This window comes from Pan troglodytes, chromosome 4 (assembly GCF_028858775.2).
Source record: "Pan troglodytes isolate AG18354 chromosome 4, NHGRI_mPanTro3-v2.0_pri, whole genome shotgun sequence".
In the NCBI taxonomy this organism is placed as follows: Eukaryota; Metazoa; Chordata; class Mammalia; order Primates; family Hominidae; genus Pan; species Pan troglodytes.
The window spans coordinates 171,060,207-171,083,669 of record NC_072402.2 but is presented as its reverse complement, the minus strand read 5'-3'; the positions used below and the strand labels follow the sequence as shown (position 1 = coordinate 171,083,669).

Below are 23,463 nucleotides of genomic sequence, written 5' to 3'. Positions count from 1 at the left end.
GAGTGGATTTCCCTTTTGCTGTTCTCATGATAGTGAGTGAGTTCTCAAGAAATCCAGTGGTTTAAAAGTGTGTGGCACCTCACTCCTCTCTCTCTTCCTCCCACTCCGGCCGTGTAAGCCGTACCTCCTTCCTCTTCGCCTTCTGCCATGACTGTAAGTTTCCTGAGGCCTCCCCAGCCATTCTTCCTGTACAGCCTGTGGAACTGTGAGTCCATTAAACTTCTTTTCTTTATAAATTACCCGGTCTCAGGTAGTTCTTTATAGCAATGTGAGAACGGACTAATACAGCATGCTTTAGGAGCTGTGATTTCAAATGCCAATGGGGACCAGGCAGGTCAGACAGACCTTCAGGGCCTCTGGAGTCCTGGCCCAGTGATTTCTGAAGAGAAACCTGAAATCTAGATTTTTATGTGAATTATCTCAATTTTTAAAAATTGGCACCTAATTTAAAAAAATTTCAAACGTCATGCCATCCCTATAAAATGCATCCTCCAAACCACACACACTTGCAATTTCTGGTATATATTCCCCTAACTTAAAGCTCAAGATTAACTCATTTATCTCTTGTCTATTGACATAGTTATATACCATCATTCCCAGGACTGAAGTACTTCTTGAATTTAAAAGAAAGATCCCACTATGAGCAGTCTAATTTTAGACTTAGATGCCTTATTGCATTCTTGTTTCAACTGATAGTTTTTATATGACATAAAAAGCAATTCATTATTAACCAGAATATTAAACTAATAAGAATACCCTATATGTCCTAATCATGTCAAATGACAGAATTCTGAATAAAAACTGTGCACTATATTTATGTTTGTGCAGTTACATATATACCTATACTCAAAGGTGTGAATGTGTCCTTATCTACACATAGTATGTTTTCAAACCCAAAGAAAACACACCTGTCCTTTTAAAAAGCCATTGTGTTTTTTATTTTTAATTGTAATCTGAAAGATGTTAGCAAAACACAATTGAATGGCACATCTTTATTTTTATTGTATATATTTAAGGTGTACAAAATAGTGTTTATATATATGTGGGGGGGTAGATAGAGAAGTGATAGCAATAGTGAAATCTACATACTTATCACGTTCCATAGTTACCACGTGTGTGTGTGCGTGTGTGTGCACATGCAGTAAGAACGTCTATTAATTCTACTCTCTTGGCAAATTTTCAGTCTATAAAACAGTATTATTAACTATAGGCTTCATGCTATACATTAGATTTCTAGACTAATGTGTCCTACCTCATTGCAAATTTGTACCCTTTAACCTACTTCTCTCCTTTTCCTCCCGCTATTATCCTCCATTCTACTTTCTCTTTGTACTTATTTGACTTTTGTCAGGAGTGGTGGCTCACACCTGTAATCCCAACACTTTGAGAGGCTGAGGCAGTAGGATCACTTAAGCTCAGGAGTTTGAGACCAACCTAGGCAACATGACAAAACCGCATCTCTACAAAAAATACAAAAATTAGCCGGGTGTGGTGGCGCATGCCTGTAGTCCCACCTACTCAGGAAGCTGAGGCAGGAGGATCACTTGAGCCCAGGAGGTGGAAGTTGCAGTGGCCTGAGATCATACCACTGCACTCCAGCCTGGGCAACAGAGCCAGAACTATCTCAAAAAAAAAAAAAAAGATTTGCAAGTAAATGATATTATATAGTACTTTTCTTTCTGTGTCAGCATAATGTCCTCCTAAGTATCCATCCACCGACAAATGGATAAAGGTACTTTGGTATACATAAGTGGAATATTATTCAGCCTTTAAAAAAAGGAGAGACTGCCATTTAAAAATCTTATCTCCAAATACAGCCACATTCTGAGGTCTTGAGGGTTAGTCTTTCAACATAAGGAATTTAGGGGGACATGAATCAACCCATAGCACTCCATGAAAGGGGCTTTTCAGTGCTGCCCCAGACTTCTCAGCCTTCTCTCCTGCTTGGTAACCCCCTCCTTGTTCTTGAGTCCCAGATCGACATCACACATGGGGTGGGAAATAGCAGGACACCACAACAACGTGGTTGAACCTGGATGGCATATTAATGGGGTCCAACCCCACATTAAAAGGTTGAAGCTTCACTGCTTCCAACAATCAAGAAAATATACTCCAAATAATTCATGTACATCTGTATGGATAAATAGATGGATGAAAGGATATGAAGAAAGCTTATAAAAATATGCACAATATAATAAAAAGAGAATAAAATCATAGATATGGGAAAGGAAGGCTGCGCAGCAGGACGATGTCAGGGAAAATTAGCATGCAAAGACCCATGGTGCCAGCCCTACATACTCATGTACAGACTGCAATCCCAGCAACCAGGACAGACAGATGCTACTCATCAGAGATTCTCAATGTGTTGCTATCACAATCAACAATTTTTGTTCTCCTGGTGATGAAACTAAATGACATAAAGTCTATCCTATGGCCCTAAGCTAAAGATGACAGATCAACTAAAAATATTCTGAGAGCATTAGGAAATAGAAGGCCAAGAATCTTGCTATGCCTTTTATTCAGCATTCTGAGACTGTCCATACCCAGTTCTGTGACTGTCCACTGACATCTTTTATCCCAAGACAGACTCCTATGCACACACTGTCATCATTCACTTACTTCAAAACTCCAATTAAAAAAAAAATAAGAAAGGCCACATTTTAAACTAGGCCAGCCTTTAATATGTGCAGACAAAAGACAAACAGTCCCAAAATAACCCCACCCACACCTCTTCATCTCCACACCCACCGTATTCAGAAGGACTTTTCATACTGTTCATGTTGTCCAGAGTCCTAGGACTCTGATGAAAACCCTGTAGCTGCTTCTACCAAAACACCATGCAGTGTGGTGTCAATCTGGGATTCAGGAACAAGGAGAGGGGTTACCAAGCAGGAGAGGGGAAGGCTGAGAAGTCTGGAGCAGCACTGAAAAGCCCCTTTCACGAGTGCTATGGGCTGAATTGTGTCCCCCTATATTCCTTATGTTGAAGGCCTAACCCCCAGAACCTCAGAACGTGACTATATTTGGAGATAAGGCTTGTAAAGAGGTGATTAAGGTAAAATGAGGTAATACAGATGATTACCTCATTACCTCATTTACCTAATTTAAAATGACTGGTGTCCTCACAAGAAAAGGAGATTAGAACATAGACACACACAGAGAGAGATCCATGTAAAGGCACAGGAAGAAGATGGCCATCTACAAGCCAAGCACAGAGACCTCAGGAGGAACCAACCTGGCAGCACCTTCATCTCCAACTTCCAGCCTCCAGAACTGTGAGGAAATACATCACTGTTGCTCAAGTCACTCAATATGTTATGGCAGCCCTAGCAAACTAATGGAGGGATTTAAAAACAACCACAATAACTCTTCAGTTATTGGGGAGGCCATCTTGATGAGAGGTTCTTGCTGATGAGAAAGAACTCTTGAAGAAGGAAAGATGGCCTCTTGCATGCTAGGGCTGTACATTCTCAGTTCATCCTTAAAATTTTGCTCTACTTTACTACCTCTCATTGTTTGTTTGTTTGTCCAGCCTTAGACTTTTCAATCTTCTAATTGAGAAATCTCAACTGCTATTTCCCACCATCTTGATGCCGACTGTTGCAATTCAAATGTACGTTCAAAAATACCAGGCTGGTGAGAAGGAAGATGGGACTCGGCGGGATGAAGATGGAGCTGGTGAGAGTGGCAGTGACATCTGTGAAACGTGAACAGATGAACAACATAATAGCATTTATAAGCAGTTCACCGTGACCCTTATATTGGCTACACATTTGACATGCCAACTCATTCAATCATGTCACGTTACCCCACAGGTGCAAAAATGGACATCGAACTGTTACATGGTTTGTCCGAGGCCACATGCTAAGTGGTGGAGCCAGCACGTCGATCCAGCCAGTCTGGTTCCAGAGCCTGTGCTCTTAACTCCCACCTCTCAGTGAGTTCCCCTCCTTTCTCATGGGGCTTGGGCTTCCCAGAACTTGATACAAACTAGGACTCTCCCAGCTGTGGCAGAAATGCAGCCCAAACTCCCATAATTTAGATAAAGGGTGGTTCACTAGACAGGACTGAATCTAGGACACCAGTGAGTTGCTGGGGTTTTGCATCTCTCTTCTCTGCTTCTCTCTGAATGTTAGCTACATGTTTCCTACTAGTGATGGGCCCTCTCCATGTGGTGGGAAAGATGACCATGAGAAGCCCCAAGTTCACTTCATGCCAACACAGCAAGCTCAGAGGCAAGAGGCAGGCATTCCCACCAGCACCAGGAGGAATGTCCTGGCCATCTGGAATCATATGACTGCAGGACAGTGTTCTGAGTGGCCTTGGACCAACCCACTCAAGAGTTCTGCTCACTCTTGCTGGTAGATCTCATGAATAACTATAGAATGTACTGAGAATGTAACACCCTGAGATAGGGAGGGACTGGCTGAACATCTTGGGCTCTGGTCCAGCCTCCCCTAGAAACAGAATGTCCCTCAACACTTTAGCCCAGTGAGTCATGTGACCCTGTGGTATGTAACCCGGGTACGTGTCCTTTCAGGGTCCCTATTCTACAGTGCAATTCAGATATGCACCGTTCAGACTCCATCCACCCCAGGGAGCTTTCTTAGCACTGGGAGACCAACTCACAATGAATCCTAGGCTTCTGTGTCCCTTGCTGCCTACCTATAAATAGTGGATCCACTTCACATAATTTGTTGCATATGAGTATGTTCTGTCTCTCTGGACTCAGACATACTGGTAAGCAGTGCACAGTGAACCTGCTTCACAGACCTTCCCGGGACAGATAACTGTCACCAGGGCAGTTATTTGGCAGTACCAACTTGAATCATGTCTCCACACTCGTGATTGGGGCTGGGGTGTGGCAGTTTGTTACCAAGTGAAGAAAAAAGAAGCATTAGCTGAAGTTTGACCTAGATAGGCAAAGATGTCGCCCAAAGTGTCACAGCTAGGGAGCTAGAGAACTTAGCATCCAGGCCACAATAAGCCATGAAAGAGGTCCTGTTGGAAAGTTCTCCAGGTGCAGAACACTCCATACTTCTAATACCATTTGCATAAGAAAGGGTAAAAATAAGAGTGTCTATTCCATTTGTATTTGGGTAAAGAAACTCTGGAGAGACAGATGCACAAAAAAACTAGTACAAGTGATTCCTTACAGGGTGTGGGAAGAACAGAGTGGACAGAGATCGGAATGGTTGTGAGATTGCTCACTGTATGTCTCTCTGTATGCTGTTTTTATTTTTAATCATTTAAAAATATTACCAGTTTTGGCAGGGCGCAGTGGCTCATGCCTGTAATCCCAGCGCTTTGGGAGGCCGAGGCGGGTGGATTACCTGAGGTCGGCAGTTCGAGACCAGCCTGACCAACATGGAGAAACCCCATCTCTACTGAAAATACAAAATTAGCTGGATGTGGTGGCACATGCCTGTAATCCCAGCTACTCAGGAGGCCAAGGCAGGAGAATCACTTGAACCCGGGAGGCGGAGGTTGTGGTGAGTGGAGATTGCGCCATTGCACTCCAGCCTGGGCGACAAGAGTGAAACTCTGTCTCAAAAAAAATATATATATAATATATATATAATATAAAAATATAAACATATATATAAAATATATATAAATAAACATATATATAAACATATATATAACCAGTTTTTAAATATATGTAAATTAAATTAAAAGTAACCCCAAAAATTCATAAACGAAAGATAGGAGGGAAACAGGCTAAATGATAACAGTACCTGTCTTTGGATGTTAAGTCTAAGCATAATTTTTTTCCCTTTGAATTTGTTTTCCAAATTTCTTCAAATGAACACGTATTGCATTTTATAATGAAAAGAAAAGAAACTAAAAGGTCTAAACTAGATAAAAAATATTTTCAGAATTATTTCTGCTGTGTATATTCATCAATCACATGACCCATGATGCAGAAATAATAATAATTCTGAAAATATCCTATCAAATGATTTTTTCTTTCCTGTAAATCAAGTCACCCTACAGCTCCCCGACCATTCATCGCCTCAGAGGGCCAAGCAATGGCTGAGCTTTGAATTTCAAATAAGATTTGTGATGGCAACAGCAAAAAAAAATAGTTTTGAAAGTCAGGCTTCATTAAGAAAAGGGATTTTTAGACTCCAAAGTGCTTCCCTTGCAAAGAACACTGCGTGCTAGTCTGAATGCACTAGTTGGAGAAAAGGCAGGATTTGACAAGAGGGGAGCTCTCTCCCCCACAGAAAGAAAGAAGAGCCCCTTTGGCCTGGAGAGTGGCTCGGAGGAAGCAGAGAGATTGAGAGGGGTGGAGGAGGTGGGGTGATGGTCTCACCCTCAGCCTGATCTCTGCAGACCCAGCAACCATACCCCTTTCTGAACCTTGGCTAGGTGGGTCAGGGAGAGCTCCAGCAAGCAAGAAGAACCCCCAGATAAATCAAGGGAAAGGAAATTGTTACAAACTGATTTGTGTTCCCCCAAAATTCATACATTCAGGGCCAACCCCCGGATATCAGAATGTAACCATCCTTAGAGATAAGGTCTTTAAAGACATGATTAGGTTAAATGAGGCCTTAATGGTGGAGCCCTAACCCAGTAGGACCAGGGCCCTTATAAGACGAGGAAGAGACACCAGGGACACACATGCAGAGAGACAACCGTGTGAAGAGGCAGCAAGAAAGTGGCAGCCTGCAAGCTAAGGAGAGAGGCCTCAGGAGAAGCCAACCCTGACGGCCCCTTGATCTCGGACTTCCAGCCTCCAGATAAATTACCATTGCTTAAGCCACCCACTCTGTAGCATTTTCTTACAGCAGCCCTACCAAACTAATACAGAAACCATCTCGCAGAATGTCCCCGCTACAACATCATATGGCCAAGCAAAATAGAAATAGCCATGTGTCATGGTTAGGCCAAGAGGCCAGGCTGAGACAGTGCTCCTAGTGGGCAGTGGGTAGGAGACCCAGAGGCTCCCTTGAGTACTGGTTGGGAGACAGGATCTGCCAGTACCAGCAGACCCAGAGAGGCCCACACAGTGGGACCAGCCTGCGTCCAAACACAGGGACCTCACCACCAAGGAAATGGAGAGATACTGATGTCAGTAGTGGGTGCTTCTGTGGCCCCAAAGAGACCAGGAAAAGTGAAAACCTCCATTCAGGACACGTGCAGGATGTCAGGGACTGGGTCCCATCAGCTGTGCCACAGCAGGGTACACAGGAGGGCTGCAGAAGCTCCCCACACAGTCACAGTGCTATTGAGCACCCACTGGTTCCTTGAGATCTCCTGGGGAAAATGGAAGGAGAAGGGGGAGGGAAGAAGCTCTAAAAGATGATCCCAGCCCCCAGCCCCCCACCTGGGTGCAGTGGCTCATGCCTGTAATCCCAGCACTTTGGGAGACCAAGCTGCAGAATCACTTAAGGCTAGGAGCTCAAGATCAGCCTAGGCAACATAGTGAGATTCCCATCTCTACAGAAAAAAAAAAAAAAAATTATTTCTCCCCAAAGAGTCTTTTCATTCAGAAGTATTTAAGTTCCCTTTAACTACCAAGTTAGAAGTTTTTCCACCATATTTTTGTTGCACCTCTGCATTGCTGTGGATTCATTTCCAACCAAACCATGGGTGTTAGTGAAGGAAAGAAGACATCTATAAATGAGACATCAAGAAAAATGACCTAAACTTGGCCAAAGCAGTTATTAAGCCTCAGGCGTCATAGCACAGAATTCAAACTGCCTTGAAGGACATGCAAGCGGGTAGGGTTCCAGGAGCCCTAAAGGAGCTGCTTGGGCCCTCTCTTGAGATGTGGCGGGGACCCCAGAAGAAACGTTTTATGAGACTCTGGTCGGTCTCACTCGAGGGTGAGCTCCTGTCCAACAGCTTGGAGGTCTTCCTGCTTTTTTCCATTTTTAAAAGAGCAGATGTTCTCCTGGGAAAGAGATATTTAGCTACCCAAACAAATCAGAGAAGCAGAGGAATGGAAATAAACCAGGCATCTGCCTGCCACCGTGGCAGTGCCCAAAGAAATCACATTAGCTGGAGGGGAACATCCGGCCTGAGCGAGGGCTGCTCAGCTTGGCGTGGTTCCTGCCCAGAGCCAATGACGAATACAACTCTTTGTTCTGGTTCTCGAAGTGAAGACGGTCTGTGGGCTTATTTGTCTAGTTTGTTGACTCTCATAAAAGACATTCATAAATTTATTCTTGGTGCCAGGGGTGCTTACTGGTGTCAAAGTGGAGTCTTTTCAGACAGTTGCTCCGTGTTAAAACAAGCCACTCAGATGCATCTATAAATAATTGTCTGGGGCTTCGTTGAGCTAACAAACAGCTTTTTTCCCCCCCTCTCCTCTCTTTTTAAAATCAACTCTAAAATGATTTCATAAACAACGAGAGGAATTTCCCATTAATATTAAAGTGTGTCTGGGTTGGTCATTTTAATAGAACTTTCCAGAGGGAACAAGCAGTTCTTCCATCTTGTCCATATGAAACCTGTTACCTTTTCAGAGTAAGACATTTGGCAGCCCAGCCTCACTAGGACCAGTCATAGCTTCCTCTCCCCACCACCCTATGTCCATCTCTTTCTCTGATTTAGCCAAATAGAAGGATAAAAAGGCAGTGAGCAGCTGCAGCCTGGGCCCATCAGGAGAGCTTGTCACCACCCCGAGGCCTTCGGGGTTTCCACTTCAGGGTTTCCACTCTGACCTCAGGTCTCCAGAATTTTGTTTTTCAAGCCATCTTGGTTAGAAATTATGGCTGTGTCAGTTTCACTGATATAACAAAATTCCCTCCTGCCAGCCCCCCTGCAAATAATGGTAGCTTAAATAAGACAGAAATTTATTTCTCCTTTACATAAAAGAAGTTCAGAGGTAGAAAGCCCTGGGCTGGTATGCTGGCCCCACAGTGTCACCTTCTGTCTTCAAAATTTACCATTATTGGCAGGTCACCTCATGGTCTAAAACAGCTGTTGAAGTCCAGGCATCATGTCTGCATTCCAAGCACCCAGATGAAGAAAGAGTAGGTAAAGGTTATTCCTTCTCATTCAAGGACATTTCTTGGAATTACCACACAATACTCCTTACACGTCATCAGACAGAATCTAGTCAGATCACCTCCCCTAGCTGCAAGGGAGGCTGGGACATGAAGTCTTTTCAGCGAGGCAGCAGTGTTATTTGAAAAGGAAGAATGGACTTCGGAAGGCCACCAGCCATCTAGGCCATGAGGATGAGTGCATTTGATAACCTCCCATAGAGTCTTCCAGCAACTACAAATCCACACCCCCACACAATCCTGCCACTGTCCTATTTTTAAAGAGTTTCCATTTTCACATCCCTTCCCTTTAAAACTCATTATCTTTCTTTTTTTTTTTTTCTGAGTTGGGATTCTGAGAAGTTGGACCACTAGTCTGATTTAAGTTTAGTTCTCACCAGGTCAGGAACACACATTGGCTTAAACTCCTGCCCCATGAACTGCCTCCCATATTCTGAAGGTCATAAGAAACCAGGCATGTAGATCATTCCAGAAGGATTTCTATAAATACAACTCAAAATAAAAAATGTGAGTCTTGCTTCATTCCTGCTTCACGCAGGGACCAGCAAAAATCTTCTGGGCCTTGCGAGCCCCACTAGGGAAGTTACCAAAGTCAAGGTCAACAGCAAAGCTGCTATGGCCAGGATTAATGTGGATGGACAAACCCACTGCCTGGGCCAGCCCTGCAGACATGACGGACAGTCAGTTGCTCCCTTGGCCCCAGCCTGGATTCTGAAGATCAGTCTCAGCTTGGACCCCACACCTTGTTTGAGACTCCAGACACTGGCCCTGCTTTGTCACGTGGTATTTCAGCAGACCATACGTGGTCTTTATTAGCTGGCCTCCTGGTGCCCTCCTGCCCTTATATGCCACCCCACCAGCCCAGCTCAGTGTCTGCTCTACTCCACACCAGCCTCATTACTGACACAACGAACGCCATTGAGGACGGAGTGTCAGAACATCCTCAACATGAAATCCACCCACCTACACTGGGTGGGTCACATGAATAGAGTGAGTGGTATTAGGATGCCCATGCAGTTGTCATAGAAAGGTGAAGTAAAAAACAAGTAGAAATGGCAAGGAAAAACAAGCCACAAAACAGCCTTCCTTATATTGGATTCCGTGACATACCAGCTCCATGCAATGTTGATAGGTGTGTCCAACCCTGAAAGCCTGTTCAGCTAAGTTTAGAAACCGTTGCCTTTAGAAATTAATAACTTAACAAATTAAAGCTTCTGAGAAGGCCTGCAATAAAGAAAGCTAATTGTTTCCCTCATTTGGCCCAGCATTTTCTCAACTGCTTAACTACCCCACTTTCCTTCTGGAATGTCTATTAATGTCTCATAAAACCAAGGTTCATCAGGACACTAAATGATGCAGTAAAGCACTGATGGCCATAGCTACTTCTCTGACTCTGGAATCAAACCACTGACATTCAAATCTCAGCTCTAGCATTTTTTTAGCAGTCTGACTTGAGCATGTTATTAAATCTCTTTGTGCTTAGTTTCCTCATCTATAAAATAGGGGTAATAATAGTATCGACTTCATAGAGTTGTTGCAAGGATTAAGTGAATTATGCATATGGAATGCTGAAAACAGAATAAAGTTCATTGTGATGTGATGACAATGATGAAGATGACAATGAAGATGATGATGATGACAACCCTGATGATGTTGATGATGATGATGACAACAACTTTCTCCTGGAAACTTTCCACAGCTTATGAGTATGTTTCTCCCAGTGGCCAGCACTATGGTTATGATTGTCTCTACACCTCCAACATCTAACACAAGGCCTGGATGCTCCATAAATATTTGTTGAATGACTAACAGATGGAAACCTGAAGTACAGCATAAGAAATCACAAAAAGCAACAGACTCTTTCGACAGTAGCTACAGGTAAAAATCAAAGCATTTCCCCCAGGAAACGGGACTTATATCTGTCTTCCCAAACATGTAAGCAGGTCATTGGACACCTAGAGTGTGGAACGACAACTGGATGTCACACACGCCATCCCACAAGCTGAAATAGTACATTGGCACCTTTCTTCCCCCTTCAGCTAATTTATTGATCTACCACGTGGCCTGGGTTAGAAACAAGGGTTGGCTAACTGTACCATACTATTTTGATCCTTGGTCTTAGTGAATGTGAACAAGAAAACTTACAGAGAGGGTCAGCAGCTGGTGCAAGAAGCTGAAGTTGGAACTCAAAGAGAGAGGAAGAGACAGAGAGGGTCAAAAGTGGAATTGGTAAAGAAGAGAGAGGGACAGAGAGAAGTCAGGTGGTGGTGGTAGCAGGTGTGGTGGAAGCCTGGAGAGAACAAGTTTGGTCAAGCTGCAAAATCAAGTACAGAGCCTCTTCCTGGAGGAGGAAAGCTTTGTGGCCAGCAGTGTCCATTGGCCTGGAAACTCCACAGACATTTTGAGGACCCTAAGATGGAGGGAAGAAGGCAGGAGGAACTCAGCTAGGAGTGGAGGAGCCAAAATATGTCCAGCAGCAGCAGCAGCCACAAGCGCACCCTTTGGGGGAGGCTCCTATTACATGCCCCTGCCCACAGTCCCACAACCAGGGCCTGAGCATTACACAGTTAGAACAAAAATACAACCTTCTACAAGATACAAGCAATAGTACAGAAGCCAGTCTTGGAGGTTTCCCCTTACATGCTGTATTAGTCCATTCTCATGCTGCTAATAAAGACATACCCAAGACTGGGTAATTTATAAAGAAAAAGAGGTTTAATGGACTCACAATTCCACATCACTAGGAAGGCCTCACAATTGTGGCAGAAGGCAAAAGAGGAGCCAAGGCACATCTTACATGGCAGCAGGCAAGAGAGTGTTTACAGGGGAACTGCCCTTTATAAAACCCTGAGCTCTCATGAGACTTATTCAGTATCACCAGAACAGCACAGGGAAGACCCACCCCCATGATTCAATTACCTCCCACCAGGTCCCTCCCATGACATGTGGGGATTATGGGAGCTACAATTCAAGATGACATTTGGGTGGGGACACAGTCAAACCATATCACATGCCCAATTCCTGCTGCAGCCCAGCTCTGGATTTCCTCAGTCCTTCCTTATTCTTCTATGTACACATCTATGTATTTACACACCCATACCTGCAGGCCCATACTTTGCTTACATGGTGATAAAGGTCCCTGAGTCCTTACATCACCTTGTCTGCCTCAGCTGTGGCCCACCATGGGGAATGGAGGGAGCCCTGCCCAGGCTGAAGATAACGTTGGGGGCTGGGGAGCAGGAGAAAGCCAAGAGCAGCCTCATGTGGGAACCCAGAGTCATCTCTCCTCACGCACAGCCTGCCTGTGGCTCCCCATTTTTGTCTCGTTAAAGCCATGCCCTCCCAGCTTCCAAGATTCCCCACCATGTGGCCCTGCCTCCCTTCCTTCCACACACACACTTCCATGCACGTTCCCAACACAAGAGACTTCACGCTGGCTGTTCCCTCTGCCTGGGACACTTTTCCCCTAGGCAGCCACCTCCCCGCTTCAAGTCTCTGCTCCAATCCCACCTTCCATGAGAGACCCACCCTCAACCCCTAGATACTGCTCCCACCTGCTGCCCCATCGCCTATCTCAGTCCCTACACCCTGCATCTGGTAATAGACAGGTCATTTATTTGCTCATTGTTAACTGTCCAATCCCCACAAAATGTAAGCTCTGTACCAGCACACATCTCAGCCTATGTTGGTCAACAATGCACTTGAAGCGCCTACACGTGCCCCTTATGTCACAGGCACCAGGGGGGAAGTGTTGGAATGGACACATGGAGGTGGGAGGAGGAAGTGCTAAGTCACAGTCAGGGGAGGTGGGCTTTCCTGCAGCCACAAAAGGCAGGGGTGCAGTGACTTTATTTGGCTATTAAAGAAAGAGGCGGAAATTTGGGTAACTGAGATGGTGGAAGGGGTATGTAAAGAACTATAGTCTCAAAAATACAAACAGCCAATTTTCTATGGGGTTGGGATTATGAGTGCTTTGCACTTCTATTTTATATTATGCATATATAGTGAACATGGATCAATATTTATGTGTAATATATACATTTATGTAGTAAATATAAATAAATATAATATGAATTATAATTATATAAGTGTAGACATTTATACATAAATATAAATACTTATAAATATATAGTTATATAAATATAAGATAAATATGCTTAATATAGTATATTTGAAATGTTATATTTATATCTTATATATTTATGAATTCATATATTTTATATGCTGTTTGAGTGTTTATAATGAACCTACATGTGATTTTGTTAATTTTTATTGAACTCCTCTATGGAAAACACAGTGAATGAATGCACACAGCAACAACCACTGCGTGCATGCAGAGGAGACTCTGGCCCCTGAGATCTGAGGTCAGCCTCTGAGGTCAGGGACACGGCACCGTGAGCATTAGGGGAGGACATGAGACCCTTGTGGTATAACCATCTGGGACCCAACCTTAATCTAGTCTCCTCTTCTAGTCACACAGCCCTGATGTTCCTTGGGAAAGCGCCACACATGCGCGCATGCACGCACACATGCACACACACACACACACTGTGCACAGATGAGGTGACCAGGCCTGGTCACTCAGAGCATCAGAAATTAGTTCAGGGGTGTGCATGTGACCCAGTCAGAGTGCGTTCCATGGCCCTTGCTGAAGGCCTAAAAGCAAAGCACAGTTGACCCTTGAACAACGCAGGGGTTGGGGCTCTGACAGCCCATGCAGTGGAAAATGTACACGTAACTTTTGGCTTACCAGAAACTTAACTACCAATAGCCTACTGTTAACTGGAAGCCTTACCATTAACATAAATAGTTGAATTAGCACATATTTTTTATGTTCTATGTATTATACACCGTTTTCTGTTTTTTGTTTTTTGAGACAGAGTCTCACTCTTGTCTCCCAGGCTGGAGTGCAGTGGTACCATCTCAGCTCACTGCAACCTCCGCCTCCCAGATTCAAGTGATTCTCCTGCCTCAGCCTCCCGAGTATCTGGGATTACCGGCAGGCACCACCACACCTGGCTAATTTTTGTACTTTTGGTAGAGATGGGGTTTCACCATGTTAGCCAGGCTGGTCTTGAACTCCTGACCTCAGGTGATCTGCCCGCCTTGGCCTCCCAAAATGCTGGGACTACAGGCGTGAGCCACTGTGCTCGGCCTACACCGTATTCTTACAATAAAGTAAGCTAGAGAAAAGAAAATGTCATTAAGAAAATCACAAGGAAGAGAAAATATATTTACTGTTTTTTAAGTGGAAGTGGATCATCACAAAGGTCTTCATCACCTTCACATCAAGTAGGCTGAAGAAGAGGGAGGGGTTCATCCTGCTGTCTCACAGGTGACAGAGGCAGAAGAGGTGGAGGAGGTGGAAGGAGAGGCAGAAGAGGCAGGCACGCTTGGTGGAACTTTTAGTTTTTTAAATCCACATGTAAGTGGACCCGCACTGTTCAAACCCATGTTGTTCAAGGGTCACCTCTACTCTCTTTTTCCACTGTTGGCGGCCATCCCCCCACCATGAGGTGAACACCAGCCTGAGGACAGAACCAGCAGAGAGGGAAGCAGAGGCAGGAAACAGAGCCCCTGCTACACCATCTGGACACCTGAGTGCAGCCATGCCTGAAGCCAGCCTGCCCTTGTCCTGCTCAGTGTGATGAGCTCATTGTGCTTAGGTCAGTTTTCTTAGATGCAGTTAATACAGGGGCCCTGGAGATACAGACCTGGGTGTTCTCTAGACTCATCCACATGGGGAAGAAGTCTGCCCATGGGCTCTCAGCCAGAATGCATGTGGTGAAGTTTTGTGACCAGAAAAAAAACTCCTGGAGCAGAGAGTGTCCCTGCTTCATCCAATGTCCCCTCCACACCAACCCCCCCACCATCCCCTCACCCAGGAAAGTGTATTTGCTGTTGCTGGTACCCATCCCCCACCTTCCATGTGTTTTGTTCCAAAAGTCTGAACCTGAGAGAAGCGTTTGGGAGTTGACAGTCCTCTGGGGTGGCCCTCAGCCAATGCCTGACAATCCCGGGGTATGAAAGCCCAACTGTCTACCAGCCCTGAGTAGTAGCTAACACTCCAGAGTCCCCTGCAGGATCAGACTGAAGCGACCCTCATGGGCCTCCGGCTGAGGCATCCCTTGGCTTCTTCCCCTGCCCTGTGCTGCTTCCCATTCCTCGCTGTTTCTCTGGAAGCACTTCCTCCACACATCAACCGCGTGCAAATCCTCATCTCTCTGCAGAACATGTCTTAAGAAAGGAGCTGCAAACAGGCGAAGCCAGGTGGGCTCTGAGCATCCCCCCACAGCCCGGGGCTGGTGTGCCTGCAGGTCACCTTTCCCAACCTGTGCTTTCCATCTCACTCCGAAGACAACATACAACCACACGGGCTCTTACTTCCCTCCTCTCCCCGGCAGCCCCAAAGCGGGGAATGAGCTGTCTCCGGGATATCCACCACCACCCAGAGTGGCCACCGGGGCCAAGCTGGCTCCCTGCCCAGGGGAAAAACAGCCACGTGCCATGGGTCGTTCAGGCATGCAATTCCTCATCCCGGCTCTGAACCTGGCCCCTAGGCCTGCCTACACCATGCTCGTGGACTCCTCCCCTCATCAAGCTTGCCTTTGTCTCACCACACTGCCTCTGGAATCTCCAACAGTCACCAGCTCAACTCCCGTGGTTCACTGACCCAGAGCTCTAATAGGCAGCTCTCCAGACCCATCTTGGATCGGCCCCATAGTGCATGTGCCAGGACCACACAATGGGCGCCCGGCTTCTTCTGTTCCCGGGGGCACAGGCAAACTGTATAGTTATTCTGCTACCACTAGCTAAGCATTGACTCAGAACTCAGAGGAAAAAGGAGCCTCTCACCTCTTGGTGGTGGTCCCTCTCCTGCTCCCTCTCCACAAGAAGTGTGTAAACCTTGTGACCACACTGAATGGGCACTGCTGTTTTTGTCTGCCCAGAAGCCACTCCCTCTTCCACCAGTAAGAACACCCCAGACCGTGTCATTCTGAAGACTCCAAGGGTGAGCGGGTGGTCAAAGTCTGGCCAATCAGAGTACAACAAAATAAATAAATAAAACTCTCACCACAGTGATTGGTTTGGGAGGCCCGTGAGCACAACCAGGTTGGTGAGACTTGATTGTTTGACATGGGATTGTTTGAAGGGAGCGAGATGCTTTCCTTCTCCTGGATGTGAGGCTGGAAGCAGGTAAGCTTGGAGATGCCAGGAGCCCCCGCGGGAGAGTCTGTCCAAGGGAGAAGTCAGTACGTTCTCTTCTCTGTTATTGTTGGGATGCTGCTGCTGTTGTTTTTCTTTGGTTTTCTGCTTAAGCCGGTGTGAACTGAGTTTTTTTCCTGTCACTTGCAAACAAACGCATAGTGACTAAGAGAAATTCCAATGGCCAGCAAGGTGTGATGGAAAAAGTACAAGAGAAGTCACTGCCTCTAGCCCCAGCTCTGCTACTAATTTGACATATGACTTTGCTCAAGGCCTTCAACATCTAAAACAAAGGCAGTGGGTATATGATGCATAGGTCTCTTCCCAAGCTCTGAGAAGAACATGCTAGGTTTGTCTTCACCTTCCTTTCAATGGAATCCTCTTTTGAGGCCCAGTTCAAATCACCAGAATGCCTGCCCTCCCTGGAACCCTAGGGAAGCCCTCTCTCCCTGCTTTGAACTCCTGCAGCATTTATTCATCTGTGCACTTATTGGTTCTTATACCACTTTCATATGTTCATGCATGTGTGGTGTGTCCCTCAAAACTCAAGAGTGGCTAAGCTTGTTGCACTTCACCATAATCCAGGCACTATGCTAAATCCATTACGTGCCAGCTCCTATGTGGTGCTCACGTCCATCTTGCAGGTGGAAGACAGTTATTAGCTCAGTCTCTCCACCATAAAGGTGAAGACATGGAAGCTCGAAGGAAACAAGTCACTTGGCAGAGGTCACCAGGCTAGGAGGTGCGCCAGGACAGGGATTCTTGAAGATGACAAACTTCTGCATCATACCGCTCTGCTTCACAGACATGGCCCTGGCACAGGGCTGCTTGTTCTATATTGCTTCCTTCCGGACACCTGCCAATGGATTTGTCTGTGGTGAACAGATCTCCAGAAGATGCGGTTCCAGTAAAAGGAAGGGCCAAATGGCATTTGGGGCTGCCTCTCCCAGCAGCCCAGGTCTGTGAGTTGGTGGGGGAAGCATCCCAAGGAACATGCCACTTGCCTCCCGGCTTTGCCTGCTCTGCCCAGACTGCATCCCCTCCACACAGAGCCCCATTCACCATCTGGCCAGGAGGTGAGGCGTCATCCAGGGAGTTCTGAGGCCACACTCTGGAGCTGGAGGGCGGCTGGCTAACAGACAAGCAATTCACCCCTGCAGCAGAAGAAATCCAGTCCCAATCAAGAGCTCTCACTGTCCATCCATGACCAAAACAACCCGCACCCGTTCACTGAACCCTGAGCTGGGCCCAAACATTAATTTTGTTACCAAACACAGTGGAACAAACCAAAGTGTTTTTTTCCAGAAAAAAAAAAAAATAGTAGACCAGCTTGAACCTGAGCTGAACCCATATATTTTCTAAAACTACTGAACAGGAACAAAAATCAGACGCCAGAATGTTCTGCAAATGAAACCAGCCTTTCACTCTATCCAACTTCTTGATTTGGAAAGCAAATCAGGCAGGCGCAGAGGGAAGAGGAGCCTTTGACTTCCCTCGAGTGGAGTGTGTAATCCCGTTCTAAGGAACACCGTGTGAAGGTTGGAGACTGGCTTCTGTTCAATGTGGTGGGAAAAAATGTTATTTTTATTTTAACCCTCCATAAAGATGAATCAGAAAATTTCAGAGCATTTAGTTCCTGTGGTGTTGATGAAAGCATTTCAAGGGTTGATCCATTAAAATAATACATCCTGAAACTATCAGCTGAAAGGACAGGGCCTTGGGTCCTGGCCCCACTGCCTGGGTGGCCTTAGGCATCTTAGAGGGGCTGGGGTCACCAACAGTCAAGGTCAGGTGTGGCTCTCGACAGCCTGACTTGGTTGGGCATGGAGTGTCCACATGGGTATCATCTTTTAGAAAGTTTGATTCACACAAAAATAAAGGCAACCAGACTTCGTGCCCCAAGGAGAGAGGGGCTGAGCTGGCTGGACTTGCCTTCCTGATCTCATTCTCCCAGCTGCTACACAAGCGACACTCAGAGTCCCAGAGCAGGAACCAGAAAGCCTATCTGCAGAGAGTCTCTCACCCTAGCTCCAAACATATGCGGACCACACCAATCCCAGGGCCTGAAGAAAGAATGCAGTGTGGACAATAAGGAGCTGATAGAAAAGAGGTCGGGCCAAAAGCCACAACCATCAGCAGTCCACACCTTCAAAGCATGAGCCAGTGAAAAAGATTGTTCCATTGGCCAAAGATCAAATACATCTGTTATAAAGACTAAGGGCAATCAAAATGTTAACGGTAGGGACTTCTGGGGCATGGGAATGCAGAGGTAGGGGCAGAGGAGAGGACTTCTGCTTTCTATGTTACACTTGTATCTCCCATTTGGCTCCTTCATAAGGAGGATCTGTGCATTGCATTTATAATGTTTAAAATAAAAGGCTAAAATGCACACATACATACACGGCTAGGCATATGTCAAAGGCAGAAACCACAAAGGAACGATGATGGATTTGACTGCGTAAAATTTAAAAACTTCTGAATATAAAAAAGGAAATTACCTTAAACTATATTAGGAGAAGTTGTTTATAATATACAAGATAGTAGATATTTATTATCCTTAACATATAAAAAACACTTAGGGAAAAACCATACTCCAATAGAAAAATGAGCAAAAGATGTAAATAAGCAATTCATGAAAGAAGACACACAAATAGACAATAAACATGAAAACATTCATTCTCACTAATAATTCAGGAAACCCAACTAAAAGTCAAATAACATTTTTGCCTATCAAACCAGCAAATATGCTTAAAATTTTTTAAGCACTTGTTGATAGGTGGCCAGACAGGAAAACAACCTCATATACTGTTCTAGGAGGGTAAATTGGTAAAGCCTTTTGGGAAGGCAATATTGCAAAATCTACTAATAACTTCTAAAATATGCATAAACTTTGTCATGGCAATTCCATTTTTAAGCATTTATCCCTAATGAAAATCATCATGGCTAAAGATACATGCATTTAGGTGTTCAGTGAAGCATTGTTTATACAAGCAAAAAGTTGGAAATAGCCTCACTGTCTAAACAATGAAGGACTGACTTAATATATTATGGCACTATGCACAGGGAATAACTATGCAGCTATTAAAATGTTGATAGACAAAAAAAAATGAAACAACATGGAAATTTTCATGATATATTGTTAAGGGGAAAAAGCTAATTACAAATGGCATGTATAATATAAAACCACTTTTATAAATAAATATAGATATACATCTGCTTTTAATTTTTAAATATCTGATTACAGGCAATTTTTATGTTTTCCTCTTGTAATTAAAATGTTTTATTTGTTAATAAAAAATGCCCGGTGCAGAAATGCATCCAAGAATCATTTTCAAATAATCAATTAGGAAACAAACATCTTTAAATCAACAAGTTAAGAACCAAGGACATATCAAATAAGATAAAGTAGTATCAATTGTTCCAAATAACCCCTCCAATTAATCTTTATGCCTCTTTTTGTAAGACCACAGGATCTGAGTTCATACAGATGAGGTAATTGCATTGCAAAACTCGTTGGACCAGGACAACATTCTAAAATCATAACCTACTCTTACCCACAGAAAATAAGAAAATAAGCTTGCTCCCTTATTTTTCTAGAAAAAAAATAATGTATTGTCAAAACTCAAGGGGGAATGGCTGAAGCCAGATTTTACAGGATAGTTTGGTTATCCAATGACATTGCTTTGTGGCAGTGTGAAATTTAGATTTCCAAAGAAGGAAAAGGATAGTCTTGAAGAGCAAATGCTATTTGCAAGCTGCAAAATACTGAGGTGCAATGCTAAGGAAGGAGATAAAATAGCAAAGAGGGAGAATTATAGATCCTCAGTGCCTGGTGTAACTCTTCTGGTGTAGAAAACACACACACATCCAACCCAAACGTCCAACAATGATAGACTGGATTAAGAAAATGTGGCACATATACACCATGGAATACTATGCAGCCCTAAAAAATGATGAGTTCATGTCCTTTGTAGGGATGTGGATGAAGCTGGAAACCATCATTCTCAGTAAACTATCGCAAGGACAAAAAACCAAACACCGCATGTTCTCACTCATAGGTGGGAATTGAACAATGAGAACACATGGACACAGGAAGGGGAACATCACACTCTGGGGACTGTTGTGGGGTGGGGGGAGGGGGGAGGGATAGCATTAGGAGGTATACCTAATGCTAAATGACGAGTTAATGGGTGCAGCACACCAGCATGGCACATGTATACATATGTAACTAACCTGCACATTGTGCACATGTACCCTAAAACTTAAAGTATAATAAAAGAAAAAAAGAAAAAAAAAAAGAAAACACGCACACGTGTGCATGCACACCTGGCACATAGTAGGTGCTCAGTAAACACTGGCTGAATAATGTTGTCAGTGCTTTCACTAAGTTTCTCTCACAACACCTCTTTGACCCTTAACCGGAAGTATCTTCTCTCTTGGTGGAGTCCAACACCTCTTTGACCCATAACCAGAAGTATTTTCTGTCTCCGTGGAGTCCAGCACAAAACATGTAGGCCATAGGACTGAAACTTTTAGGACAACACATCTCACTGAAGGGGAAAACTGGACACATGAGAACAGTGTAAACAGGACATTAATGAATTATTCCACTGATACCTCTTCTCTGTCTCTAGAGATAGTCTCTCAAGCCAGTGCTAACCTCCAGAAATAGTGAAAAATGATTGGCAGATTCATTAATTATTCCTTGTGAGACACATCAATGTGCTGGAAAGGGTCTCCTTGTTTCATTCAAGTCCTTCAGGCAAGGTAGAAAGAATGTTTTCACCTGTATGTGAATTTCTATTGTCATCGAATGATTGTCCACACAACAGAATTACAACCAAATTTCCTATGATTGCATTATTGATCTTCCCCAGGATCCAGACAATAGTTCCTCTTGATCTTTGACCTAACAAGTAAATAAAATTTCATTTCTAATGCCATATTTTAACTTAATAGTGGGATTTTAATTTATCTCCACTAGCTTTTAACCGCCATGGAGAATATTTTCCCACTTTTTGCACATTTCCTACCAACCAAATCATAGACTGTTCAGACACAGATAAGCACAGTTGGAAATGATCGCAACTAAACTTTTCCTAACCATAAATCTCAAGGAAGGGGATGTTCTGTTTTCTTTTAGTGGCCTGCTTGGCAAAAAGCTAAATAGAAAAGCTCCCCAGGGTAAGTTTTTGTGCAAGAGGTGGGTTCCAGAAGACCCCTAGAGATCAGATGAAAATGTGTCCAGTGCAAAGGTGCTGAACACTGTGAAGACGCTGAGACACTACAGGCAATCAATGTTTGCTGAATGACTATGCCAGGGTACGAGGGGTTTTAGTCCTGAGGAATGGTATAAAGGAAAACACAGGGCAAGGTTTTATGACCAGAGCACGTGAGAGAACTGAATATAAGACAGACATCAGGCTGGGCATGGTGGCTCACACCTGTAATGCCAGCATTTTGGGAGGCCGAGGCAGGCAGATCACTTGAGGTCAGGAGTTCGAGGCCAGCTTTGCCAATATAGTGAAACCGTGTCTCTACTTAAAAAAAAAAAAAATTAGCCAGGCGTGGTGGTTTGTGCCTATAGTCCCAGCTACCCAGCAGGCTGATACAGGAGAATCGCTTGAACCCTGGAGACGGAGGTTGCAGTGAGCCAAGATTGCACCACTGCATCATTCCAGCCTGGGTGACAGAGCAAGACTCCATCTCAAAAAAAAAAAAAAAGACAGGCATCAGAAAGACAAAAGCTCGCCTACATCACTTTGTCCTATCAGGATATATTTAATTACCTGGCTTGGTAAGCAACAACCATTGAGTGTAAATTGTTTAAAAATCACTATACTAAAAGAATCAGATTTGTTGTATAAATGTTCTTTGTCAAATACATGATGTTTTCCATTTTTGGCTGGAAATCTAGTTTCTATTATTTATACCGAGATTTATGTAACTTCTAAATGACTTTTGTATATCTTTGTGTGCACTTGCTCACTCCTTTTTTGCATATGGTCAGCATTGACTATATGTTTGTGGAAGAAAAAGATAAATGAACAGCTGTCTTTAGAAAGCAAACATTTCCAAACATTTGGCCACAAAACGGGTGGAAATGCTGGAGATATGGTAGGCTATGAACCTGATTCATTCTCATGCAACCTGAAGGATCCCATCTGGAAATCACCCCTCAAGAAGACAAAAAGTAAATGTAAACAGAGAAGAAGAAAAGAAGTGGACCCACTGGGAAGTTTAAGACATTGGGAATAATGTTTTTTTTTCTATCTCATATCTAGCCAGGTCAAGCAACATCAGGTTCTTTCCCTGAACTTCTCCCATTAGGCACTCCACGGAAGGCCCGAGTGGATGGATTAGCCCTTAACTGATCCATAACATGGTCATGCCATGCCCAGAACCATGGTAATCCACGGCCTGGGCCATAGAATACAGTCACTGACTTCTCCTCTGCCCAATCCTCATCACGTCTCAGAGATGAGACCCTAAATCCACAGAGGCTTAGGGGAAGGACAGGTGAAGTCCACACCTCCATCTAGAAGGCGGTTTCCCAAGTGTGGTAGGCGGGTTTGCCACTGAACATATGCAAGACCATTTTAGGTGGGGCCTCATTGAATACTTATTCTTAAAGTAGTTCTAAATTTATCTATCTTATTCATTTGTATGTCCTAGGAAAGTTATAACCAATACAGAAACCATTGCATCAGTTGAGTACTCTCTAAGGTGACACTCACCAGCATTCCTTTCAAAGGCAAGCTTGAGGTAAGGATGTCGTTAGGGAACAAGACCGTGTGGCTCTAGCTTTGGATTTGTGGGTCCTTTCCTTGCCTTTAGACCCCCACCTCCACTGGGCTCCCAAGATGCTACAGACACACACAGGATTGTTCAGTCATGTAGGCTTTGGAAAGGCAGTAAATCACAGAAACATGAATGCATTCACACATGACGGATTCTAAGAAGCCTTGCAGTTTTTAAAAAAATCCTGCCTACCTTTGTTTGGTCTTTTCCTCACATCGCACATATTCTTATCCCACAGGACTCCCTTGCAAGTTACTGTTCCACACTGTCCAAATTTTACCTTTGGGCAAAATCCAATCACGAAAAAGCTGAATGTTTGGGCCGGAGTGTCTGGGGTCCTTGTACAGTTGTTTTATCGGAGGGACCTGCTTCCATTGAGAGATTTATTTTTGTAAGGCATATGAAACTCATCGCCCCATGTATTGTAGAGCTATGG

The 23,463-nt window shown here is 44.3% G+C and overlaps 1 long non-coding RNA gene across 1 annotated transcript in view; it reads right to left on the bottom strand.

The window, feature by feature from the left end:
* Positions 1-23,463, bottom strand: part of LOC104006646 (uncharacterized) — a 116,013-nt gene that overhangs the window by 77,617 nt on the left and 14,933 nt on the right. The window contains exon 3 of the long non-coding RNA XR_010157418.1: positions 3,507-3,697. This is a non-coding gene — a long non-coding RNA (uncharacterized LOC104006646). The remainder of the gene's footprint in view (positions 1-3,506; positions 3,698-23,463) is intronic.